Genomic DNA, 12,244 nt, shown 5'->3' with positions numbered 1-12,244 from the left:
TCACTTTGACATCTCCCCTGGGGACTGACCGTACATGTGACGTACATGTGTTTGTCAGCTGCACACAAGATGTTCTGGTGTGACACAGCTGCCACCATGGCTACATTGTTTTAATGTATTTCATTAATTACCATATTGAAATGTACCTTGGCCAAAGTGGGCTGTCGTACACTATTCTATCATTTCTTATTATTTTAGTCATCACCAGATCATATTTAGAGCAGATCATGTGGTGCTGTCACAGTATTTCCCTCAGTGATAAAGAGCAGCCATTTGTACTTTCTAAAACACACACAGATCAGAAGGGTATACATATCAAACGTATACAATATTACCTCATATCAAGGCATGCTAAACATGTTGATATTTAGTGTGCAGGAATCCTCTAATTCAGTGCCAGTGGGTCCCTTCATATCCATATCCTGCTGTGTGACAAATTTCTGTTGCTTCAGTAAGATACTCTGTTGATAAAGCCTACTATATGGTCAAACTTGGTCCAAGGAAAATGCAAAAACTCATTATATAACATTATTCTACTAAGTTACATTCAACCGCTGACACAAACATTCAATTAATCAATCAATCAAATTTTATTTGTAGAGCCCATATTCACAAATCACAATTTGTCTCATTGGGCTTTAACAAGGTGTGACATCCTCTGTTCTTAACCCTCAACAAGAGGAAGGAAAAACTACTAAAAATACTTATATAACAAGCACCCACACACAATTCCATATGGTTTAGGGTTAACCCTAAACCCTAACCCCCCCGCAGCACAGCAGTCAGGAGCGGTTTGGGGAACAGAGTCTTGACCATAAATATTTGAAGATGCAGAGAGGAGAAGCAGGAAAGGAACCACCAACCTTTCGATTAGTGGGCAACCCACTACCTCCTGAGTCATGGCCCAGTATGTAAGGGGGATAAACATTCACTGTCCAATACCTGTTTATCAGCAAATAACTGAAAGCTAAAGAGACAGACAGATGTACCCTCAGAAGGTAGTGGAGACCTTTCACAGAGATTAATGTGGTGATAGCTTGTTTCCTGGAGGAGAGAGGGATGTGGTGATATCTCTATCTTTCAGTTTTGTTTGACCTTTTCATCAAACAAGCCTTCAAAGAATGAGCTTTCCCAGAATTGATGTCCTTAATTCCAAATTTCCTAAAATAAATGGTTGGTAGTGGTTGGTCTTCAACATGTAACAACTTCAGCTCTTGAGCTCCCAGTGGTACAACTACAATCCCAGACCTCAGCAGTTAGAGGGTTAATTGCCCAAATTGTATTCAAACAAGTAATATGAAGATTTAATTTATTCACATGATGAGGAGAAATAGGAAGAAATAATTGCGGCCATGTTCCTGTGAATGTGGATGTTGGTTGAATGTTCCCCCAGGTTGAGACCTTACAACATTAAAGAGAGACAAAATAGTTCTCACAAAGAGCAATCACTTGGTGACAGTGGAGAGTCGTTTATTCATCTATATATTGTCATTTTTGTGTTTTATAATTTAAATATGTTCAAGGAAAATGCTGCTATTCCCAGAAGCGTCATGTTTCCCCTCTGTCATTAGGCCTTTGTATTTGCGAAAGTCCATGTCGGCAGCTGTGCTTTCACAACTTAACCACTTGATCAACAAGCGTATCATGTACACGCCTTTTCCAACATGGGAAACAAAAGCTCACAAGTTCCATTAGAAAGTATCAACAGTTTATTGTCCTTGTAGGGTTACTACAAGGCAAGAGGCCTGTGGTGAAAGTGTTTTGCACAGTTGTGACACAACGTCTACTGATTTATATTTGTGTTTAGCCATTAAAAATAATTGAATAATAATTGTATTTGTGTTGATTCTTTCATACAGAGATATATCCTATAGTACTAAAGAAAGAAACTAACTTAACTCTTTGCTTACAATAACTCTTTAACTACTTTATCGACCGAAACTTTCAGAAATTAGGGAACCAGAAGAATTAACCTCGAGGACTAATCTAGGAACTAGATTTCATTCCTGTTTTTATCTGGGGAATCGTGTCGATTTGGCAAATTAGACCCCAGATGGATTAAAAAAACACTCAGTCATCCCATTTTGCACCATAACCAGGATTGTTACGTTCAGATAAGAGGAAGAGGATCAGGGAGACACTGAGACAGTATTCAAGTTAAGAGGAGTTTTTCAAGGATAAACAATGTTACATTTTTTGTGTTTGTCATTAAATGAGGACAGTTTGTATTATTTCATAATATTTTATTATATTTATCTTTATTTATTTTTCTTTTAGTTTTTTTTCTACCTTTGTTCATAAAGGATTTGATCAGAGCAATCTTTCACATGGGTTGCCTGTGACCAATGCGAAAATAAAACAAAATGTAAAGATCAAACATTTGGTCAATAAAAACTACAAAAGTGCAAATAAAAGACATTGATAAATTGGTGAAATGATCAAAAGGTATAAAACCAGTACTAAATAATGATTGTGGTAATAATCCTTAGATCGATACACGTGTGAGCTGAGATGCTGCTCTGACAGTTTGCACTACCTCTTCATCCTGAGCCGATGAGCTGGATGAGTTACCTGGAGCTCATCCTGTCAGACTAGTCTGATGAATGAAGCCTCTCACTCGCAATGACCCACCCGCGCAAAACTTATTGTTTAGGAGATATTTAGCATGTGTGAGAAGCACACACACAACCAATGGTTAAAAGTAGAGCAGCTCATTCAGGATACTTTGTGAAGAAATGTTGGACTTTTTGAAATTCTAATGGTTTGAACTTGTAGATTAGTATTGTTTGGATTTGATATGTTTCTTTCTTTGTTGTTGTTTTTCGGGTTGGTTTTCTAATTTCCCATTGTTTAGTTTTTTCTTTCACCACAGAGTTACCTACCTTGTGTCGCTTACTCCATTTACTTCCTGTCGGCCTGTTTTCCCACTTTGTGTGATTCACCCAAATCATCCCTGCCTCCTTGTTGATTTAGTCTCTGTGCTCCCCAATCTTCTTTGTCAGTTCATTTATGCAGTTTAGCTCTGTTCACTCTAGCTTGGCTCAGTCCAGTCCTGCTTGTTTCCTGCTTGTTTCCTGCTTGTTTCCTGCTTGTTTCCTGCTTGTTTCCTGAATTGTGTCTGTGTTGCTGCTGAGTTGGAAGTTTAGTTTTCTTCTTGTCTACCAACCTGTCAGACACCGTAAGCCTGTTCTTGCTAAATATTCTTGTTGCCCACACCTGCAATTTGGGTCCATTGAGGATACAAATTAAAATCTGTATTCAATGAATTTAAATGTGCTTTCATAAGTGGACTGTTGGGCCTTGGCCGAGGTACTGTATGTCCTCTGTAAATTTGCAAATTGTAATTGCAGATGAATAATATTTATGTCAAGCACTATGTAATCTTGAATTTGAGAGGTGCTTTACAAATAAATTATTACTATCTAATAGATAAATTCAAATATTCAACTCTTATGTTGGCCCCAGAGGAAAAGTCAGGGGATCGTCACAGTTATAACAAAGCATGAACTGGACACCATGAATGTGTTTATATCATTTCATGGCAATCCATCCAGTACTTGTTGAGACGTTTCAGTTTGGACTGATGTAGCGATGGCTCTTCATGTTATCATGGTTAGTGGTGGTGGATCGTGATTTATTGCACTCATGTCCCCTGTTTATCAGGAGTTAGTTTTTCCTTACTCTTGTTGAGGGTTAAGGGCAGAGGATGTTAAACCTTAAGCCCTATTAGACAAATTGTGGTTTGTGAATATGGGCTATTTAAATAGAATTTAGTTGATTTATTGAATTTTAAGTCTGTCTATGTATATGTGTTTGATTTTTCCTTTAGGTGGTATCACATTGAACTGCACGCTGTTATGTAATTATACAGTCTCAAAGTCATCCATAGTCATGCAAATGTTTTCCTGCGCGTTATAAAGATGTCTCTGTAAGATTAGAAACTGGGGAACATTCCCATCAAATGAGGCTCACAAACGCAGCTAGACCTTGCTCCAGGACATATCATTTAAGGCCCCTAACCACTAATGATGTTTAATACCTCACGCATCTTTATTCATGGATTTGGTGAATTTGGGTGATGAAGAGGTCCCCTCTTACTCAGTTTGCACATGATCACTTCATACAAATTACAGAGCTATGAGGCCACGACAGCAGTCGACCACAGCCCCTCATCTGACTGCGCTGTGAAATCTCTCTTTCCTCAGATCGTCTTAGGCTTTTAAAGCAAGACTTGTACTCCTGCCTTACCACAGACTGAAGTGACATTTTCCTCACATGTTTTCCTTCCTAGATGCTGATGTTGGCATTAATAAAGCGGAAGTATAAACCATGCAGGCCTTAAGCTTCTTTGAGCTTCCCCCTCATTGTCATGTGTTTTCAATGTGATTTATATGTGTCATTGTTTTAAAAAAAAATGATGCTCATCCTCAACACTTTGTTGTCAGTCAGGAACACTACCACCAGATTTTGAGCGGCACTTTACAAACTTACCCATGGATTTCAATACAAATGGATTTCTTCTTAGGATACATACTCATCATGACACATACAGTATGTTTTATAGTCACAATGCTTTTGACTTGCAAACATTTAATCTATTTTTTACATTTAAAATGTACATTCCAAAAAAAGCAAAGATGAGAGAGACTCAATGAATCTGGATTTGTGCAGCAGGACATTAGTTTTCCTCTTGTCACTCAGGTTTGTCTGTGGACCCATTACAGTGACTATATTCTTGGTGTTGTTTAAAAGAAAAAGAAATGTAGCTGTCGTCACTGCTTCAGAGGCGAAGCAGTTTCAGGGACAGACACAAACTACTCTCCGATTATTGAGGTTGGACATTGTTGTTAAAATAGTCTGAATAGTGTAATACCACTGGTATGTCAATAATCAGGAGGGGTGATGAATACCCTGCTGTTTAAATATTCACCTTTCATATTGTTATAATGTCATTACATAATAGCCTCATCATGACATTGATAAAATATAAGCTGTATATCAAGTCTTTAATGCTGCTTGTTGTAAAATAAATGCATTACTATGATTTTCACTGTGACATATTCATTTCTACCATATGATCACACATTATTTTTTTCATCTACATAAGCTTTACCTTGTGTCTTTAGTCCTAAAATATATAGATATACAGTCTATGGTAGAGATACCTAAAAAAATACATTTTTGAACTATAATTACTTTATTATGACATCACTAAATGCACGCACACGCACACGCACACGCACACGCACACGCACACGCACGCACACACACACACAGGGCCCAGGGTACCATCACTACTTCACTTAAATGGTCATTTTGAGTTCATGATCATATCTATAAATTATAATGAAGCATTTAGGTTTGGGTTTAAATATATTAAATTTGCGTCATTCCTGTTTAAATAGTCACAGAGTTATTGAGCAAAGTGAAATATAATCAGACAGTTCCCACCCTGCAAATCTTTTGTAAACATAGACACAACACAGTCTTGAAATTGTCATGCAGATTTATGCTACAGGTTTACAGCAGTTGATTCACAACAACAGAGTTTTTAGAATAGTTGTGAACATTACTGTTCAGGCTCAAAATCGTATTGATTCTAATGTGAGCCCATATACAGACACAACTACTCTTTTAAAGTGAGGAAACGATTGGCCTTAACATGGCTTGTTATCAGTTTGACACAGCTTCCAAATCTGGCTGAGATCTCCCATTTACACAAGAAACAGAAAACCAGAGTTTTGTATCTGGCATTTGTTAAAGGCAAGATCAAACAGCTTATCTGTGATTGGTAATCTGCTGGCATTTCAATTCTCCCACATGACAGGAACAGTAGTGACGCGCGTCACCAACACTTTCCACCTTCCTGATGCTTCCTGAACACTGTTTAAATGTTTTCTTAGTAACCCTAGTTTTAGAAGTTTTCATCATCCACTATCAACGTCACTGGAACTGTAGAAGTGTGAAAAAGAATAACGTTCACATTGAGAAGCATGGATGGAAAACTGAACCAGCAAAAGATTGTGTATATAATTAATGGTTCAGTGTGTAATATTTAGGTGAAAGGATCTATTGGCAGAAATTAAATATATAATAATCCTAGTGATGTTTTCACCAGTGTGTTTCATCTAAATTGTATGAAGTGTTCTTTTCTTTAGCCTATAACGGGCCCTTTATATTTAAATACTTTATCTTTACATTGGGAGCAGGTCCTCTCTACGAAGGCTGCCATGTTTTTTACAGTAGCCCAGACTGGTCAAACTAAATACCTTTTGAGTTTTTATGACAACTGAAGGCTACCACAGGTTCTCTTTCATGTGAGATTCAGATGCAACATGCAACTTCACCACTATATGTCTCTAAATTCTACACACTGAACCTTTAAATTCTTCTTCGAACCCAGGCAATTCTTCTTCGGATCCAGGCGTCCATAACTGGGTTCTCAATACTGAAGTTAATTGTCTACACCAGAGGTCTTCAACAGGGGGTCCGCGGAGGTACTGCAGGGGGGTCGCAAAGTTTTTGGTTGATTAGACAATTTTTTATATTTTATATTTAAAAAAATATTTTCCCACAAATTTAAATGTCTTTAAAAACACATTAACATGCATCCAACATATTGTGAGGCTGATATGACCCTCTGCCTGACAACCTCCATCCGTCCAAGGTTAGATAAGTTGTGTGCTACTCATCAGGGTCAGACATCTCACTAATGCTGGAGTATGTGTGCCATCCACAGATTCACTGTCCCTTCTACATGTATGTTTAAAATAAAAACATGAATCTGTGAATTATTTTAATAGCTCAGTGTTGTATGCAAGATGTATGTTTATAAATGGCAGTGGCACGGCCACCCTGTACCTTGCACATGTTTAAATCAAAAACATGAATATATGAACCTGTGTAATATTTGAATAGCTTAGTATTGAATGCACAATAACAGGGTAGCTATGTTTATACATGGCACTAGGCCCAGTTTAATATAAAACACAATTGTATACAATATATATAGTAGGGGGTCCCTGCTCCATCGCTCCACCAGTTTGGGGGTCCTTGGCCTGAAAAACATTGAAGACCCCTGGTCTACACCACTGGTTCCCAACCTGGGATACATGACCACCACCAATGGTCTTTTCTGAAATGTGAACTGACATCTCTCCTGCAGGTGCTGCAGTGCTCGTTCCAGAGAATAATGGTACACATGGGAATAAAGGGAAACATTCACATTCAACAACTATTTTAAAGAACATTTTTAGTTATACATTATGTGTTATATTCTACTTAACTCTGGAAAGTCTTTTATCAGTGGTTCAACCCATGTACTTGGCCATGGTTTAGATCAGTTGGGTTTAGTTCTCAGCCTCCACACCTTGCTCCAGACTATTTCAACCACACATGGTCCAGTCAACTCACCTTTGCTCTCTTAGAGTTAATGTGTGTTTCAAACCGCTATCAGCCTTGCCATTAGATTTACAATAGATAAGCGTCATATAATAGGCTATACAAGAATTCTTGAGATATCATGTTCACAGGAATTGGACGGACAGATGGGCAGACAACCCAAAAACATAATGCCTCCAGCCACTGGCTGTCGCTGGCGTGCAGGCATAATAAAAAAATTTAAACTAGAGACAAGCACACGTAAAGCAGATGACAAACTGCAATGGTGTTATGGTTCCACTAGGTGGCAGAATCTACCTATTCTTTTAGGGGGGTGGGGGTTTGTAACTGTTTAAGCTATTGAAACGTGCAAAGTAAAATCCGGTAAAATCCCATAATGATAATCTGACACATAGGTAGACAACAGTAATATACGAATGAATGATTGTGAATGAGTGTATTTTTATGTGAGGGTCATGGAACAATAATGGAAACAATTTGACCTACAATGTTAAAAATATTAGTAGAATGTATGTTTAACAACAAAAGACCATAAAATGTAAAATAGAATAATACTGTAATAGATACATTAAATTCTGCTAAACCAAGAAAAAATACACCACTTTGAAATTTACAGTTACAATATGTAGAAAACACATATTTTTAGTGGGAAAACTCCCATTTTTGTTAAATTAATGGGAAAATACGTCTCAGTAATCATCTGTTTCAAATGAATCAGATGACTTTTGCCCTCAAGCATATGAGGCAGGTGCAGACATAGGCACAGATGAATGTGATATGGATAGGTCCGAAATGTTCAGTGATCTTTTCTGTTTATTCTACTTGAAATTGCAGGTTTCTATTACCTGCTTCGACCATAGAGAACATAGTTGAGGAGATGCAAAACATCCATGAGTTGGGTCAGGGATATACTTTGAGAAAACTTACTTCACTGTTAAAAAAAAAAGACACATCGTTGTCAAATGAAGACATCACCAAAGTTTCTGAGTCTGTCAGGGGATCTGATAGGTCATACAAAGCCAATGAGGACGGCATACTGACGTGACCAGTCTTTCAAAAAACATTATGTGGAGCCTCAGAAAATGTTTTCGGAAGAGATGAGAACAGAAGTTTTTTATAAAGAAAGAGGCATGGTTCGCTTACTCCACTCTCAATCGGCGCACTAAACAGTTCAAATACTTCGCCTCTGATGCTTTGATAAAGCCAAGTGAGGTCAGCCCTCATTATAGGTGACAGAGTGAGAGATACACGAGATGATGTGCGACAAAGATATTGTGCACATGATTAGTGCTCAAAAAATCTTAGTGTCTCAAGTTGCAAATCTTGATGTTCTTATTCAAGAATAACCAGAAAAGCTCTATTCCCAGAAATTAACCTGAAACCAGAGCTACTTGCACCATTACCCAACACTGACTCTGAAATGCGGCCCCTTGATCAGACTGTGAACAATGCGCTTTGAAAGAAAGCACAGTTATTTCAAGAGATGTGCAAGGAATTTGAAGAATTTCAAGAACCTCTGCTTTACTCTCTGTGAAAGGCACCAAATGGCTTATCTAACAGCAGGATCATTGGGTCACTGTCTTGCAAGTTAAAAGGTGGTTCCCCATTGTACCCAGTGCTGTACATTCAAGCCATTCAAGATGCAGTCACACCATTTAGCTCCACTGAGACCAGCACAAAGGTCACAGCAGAAATGCTGTACATGGGGACATCATACAATAAAAAGTACAATTCCTTGTCACAGGGAACATAGACTCTGTAGAGTTTGGTGAACTACTGCTTACTTTGATAAAAAATGACACTGTTCATTTTCTGGTCTCAAAGCACGTAGCAGAATTCCTTCCCCAGTACCATCTTTACACAGTTCGAAAAGACAATGAAAAGATGCAGTGTCTGAACATCCATGACTTGATTGATTTCTATCCATTGAAGGATGGATACCAAATGGTTTTAGCATGAATCAGAAGTGGATGATGCGGAGCAAAACATCCTCAGCAGTGCCATTGCTAAGGTTTTGCCAGACCTCCCAGGCTGGAGTCTAAATATTTTGGAGGAGACACTGCTATCGTTCAAGGTGGAGACCACTGAGTATTCTCCCTTCATCCAAGAAGCTGATCTGCTTTCAGTGCTGAGGCCAGTTCAAGCAAGAAAATTGGTGGCTGCCTGGAAACAAACAAGTAAGTACATTTAGATAAATAAATTTGAGTGTCACCAAGGACAAAAGATCATTCAATATGTTAATGTAATTATTTTAGTTTTACAGCACAGAGCACTGAATTCTACAAGGGGTCAGTGTTGACCTCTCCAGCTTCCTCATCACGCTCCTCACTCTCTCCTTCCCCCTCACCCAGTCACTCAACTACAGCTGCTGATTGGGTGGACAGCTTCCAAATTGCGTGGGAGAAGTTTCCTGAAGCTTTGATGCAATGTTTGAGGCCAAGCCCACGATTACGGAGAGAAAGTATCCGTATTGTTGTCTGAGATGATGAAGGCCTGTGGTTTTTCAAAGTAAACAAGCTTCAACAGAAGTTGCCAAGAAAATGGTTGCCAAATATTCACGATCACTGCAACATGTAATCGAAGGTGATGACGTTGGAGCAGGTTATCACTCACTAGTCAAGCAGTTCCATGCCCGAATTGAAAATGTGAAGCGTTTCTCACCACAAAGGATTATAATTAAATCCAAGCTGAACAAAAGGCAGCTACTCAGGACACATATGGCTGCATGAACTGGGACGTGAAATTCATGCCAGTGAGTGAGACACCAAAGAGCCTACAGGAGAAGAGAGACAAAATGAAGGTGCTCAGTAAACGGACAAACCTCAGCCCAGAGGAGGTAGAAACTCTTATGAAGTGCACCTACTACTCCCAACGTAAAGATGTAAACAGGGGAAAAGATCTGCATTCTCTTTTGGAGGAATGGTCATTTTTGTTCCAAGACATTGGTATGACAGTCCAATTTGAAGAGCTCACTGGAGTATCATTGAGAGAGATTTTCATCGGCAGTGTAGAAAAGAAGGGAAAACAGCTTCTGGACTTCATGAGAACCATTTGTGCTGACAAGTGCAAACGGGTTTTGCAGGCTGTCACAAAGCTGAAAATACTGAGAGGACAGTTAGAAGGATGCTCAGAAGATGTGAAGGATATGGTGCTCCTCCTTCTTGCCTATATTGGGGGAAAAAAGGAGAACCTCTTCCAGTACGTAGAAGAAAGGCAAGGGATGTACAAGTAGAAAGCTCGCCTGTGACACCATGCATCATTGTATGTGGTAAGTAGATATTCACTTTTTTTCTTTATAAATTCTCAAAGAAAAGTAATCGTTAGTTGCAGCACTGTAAAAAATAAACATGTATACATACATATATATATGTATGTATATATATATATATGTATATATATAAACACAGTAATGTGTAAGGTCAATGGACTTCAATTCAGTGCCATTCTTGTGTTGAAGTTTCAGCTCTGTCAATAAAAAACGGAAAAATTATTTCATCTGTTTTCACAAAGTGTTCATGTATAGTCTAACCCTTCCAACCAATACTAATAACCATATGGCACCTAGGTTCAGTATTCTAAGGAGCACGAGATTAAAAGAGCCATCACGCCATTCACACGTAGGAAGGGGGGAGGAATGATCCAGGGCTGAGGCTTACCAGTGGAGAGGCAGGCTAGTAAAGGAGGAGTGGTATCCCAAGGAGAGTCACCCCGATCACACATGCACTCACGTCCTCACACGGACACACACACACACACACACATTCAAGAGTGGAAAACCAGATGTGTATGGCACAGGAAACAGGACGGAGGCACTGCCACTAAAGATACCAGCCCCAACCACATTAGGCTCTCTGCTCCTGTAAAAAATATATAAGAAACACACACACATCAAAAGGGCTCCACACAGTTCAATCAAAGAAACAATATAAATTTATACCAGTAAAATAAACCAAATAACTTAATCTACACAATTATTCAAAAGCCAAATAAAGTCTAAATAATCAAGTCATAACGGGGCTAAAACCTAAAACCTAACACCTAATTTGTCACATCCGCTCTGACTCCATCAACCAATAAGGTTGTTGTGTGTTACCGTCCTTCTTTACCCCTAGTTCCACCCAGGGGACGTAACAAAGGGGAACAGGAAATAATAAAAACCCACAAATTAAGCAGACACGTATAATCCAAACCAAAACAAAAAGGCGACAAACCCCACTCACATGCACACTGTTAAAAGGCTCGCACTTAACCCGGTAAAGGACTCTGACATGATGCTTTAACGAGCCAAGGCAAAACAAACAAAGTAACTCAACATAATAGCAGAACGGAATGTAAAGTACAACAAAGTAAGACAACACGTCCAGGCAAAGCAACCAAGGCAAAGCAGCAGCGTGATGAGGAACCAACGCAGCTTTCCAGCTGTACCGTCACTGAAAAACGCCTTGAGGATCACTTCTGGTGAGGGGGGATCCACCTTAAACACCTGCATCAATGCCGGAAGTCGAACGGACCGGGTATGGGGTGCGACGTCAACAACCAAGGTTGGAGGCATCATGTTTCTGTCCATCTGTGTGACTGCCAGACTTTTCATGAACGTGATATCACAGTAGTGCGTCAAAGGAATTTCTTCAAATTTAACCAGGTCACAAGCTTACAGGAATGTACTGTGTGTCAGTAGACCATGCCAAAGGGGATCTCCCACACACACCCAGAGACAAGGGTGTTGCTTTTCAGCATACTTTATTAAATGAAAACATAAATTCAAAAGTCAAACATAAAGTTCCTGCGCTTTGCAGCTCAGTTTCTCTGTCTCTGAGTCTGTCCGAGTGTTCTCCAGTCTGCG

The sequence above is a fragment of the Hippoglossus stenolepis genome, chromosome 18 (assembly GCF_022539355.2).
Source record: "Hippoglossus stenolepis isolate QCI-W04-F060 chromosome 18, HSTE1.2, whole genome shotgun sequence".
In the NCBI taxonomy this organism is placed as follows: Eukaryota; Metazoa; Chordata; class Actinopteri; order Pleuronectiformes; family Pleuronectidae; genus Hippoglossus; species Hippoglossus stenolepis.
Note: the sequence above shows the minus strand (reverse complement) of the source record.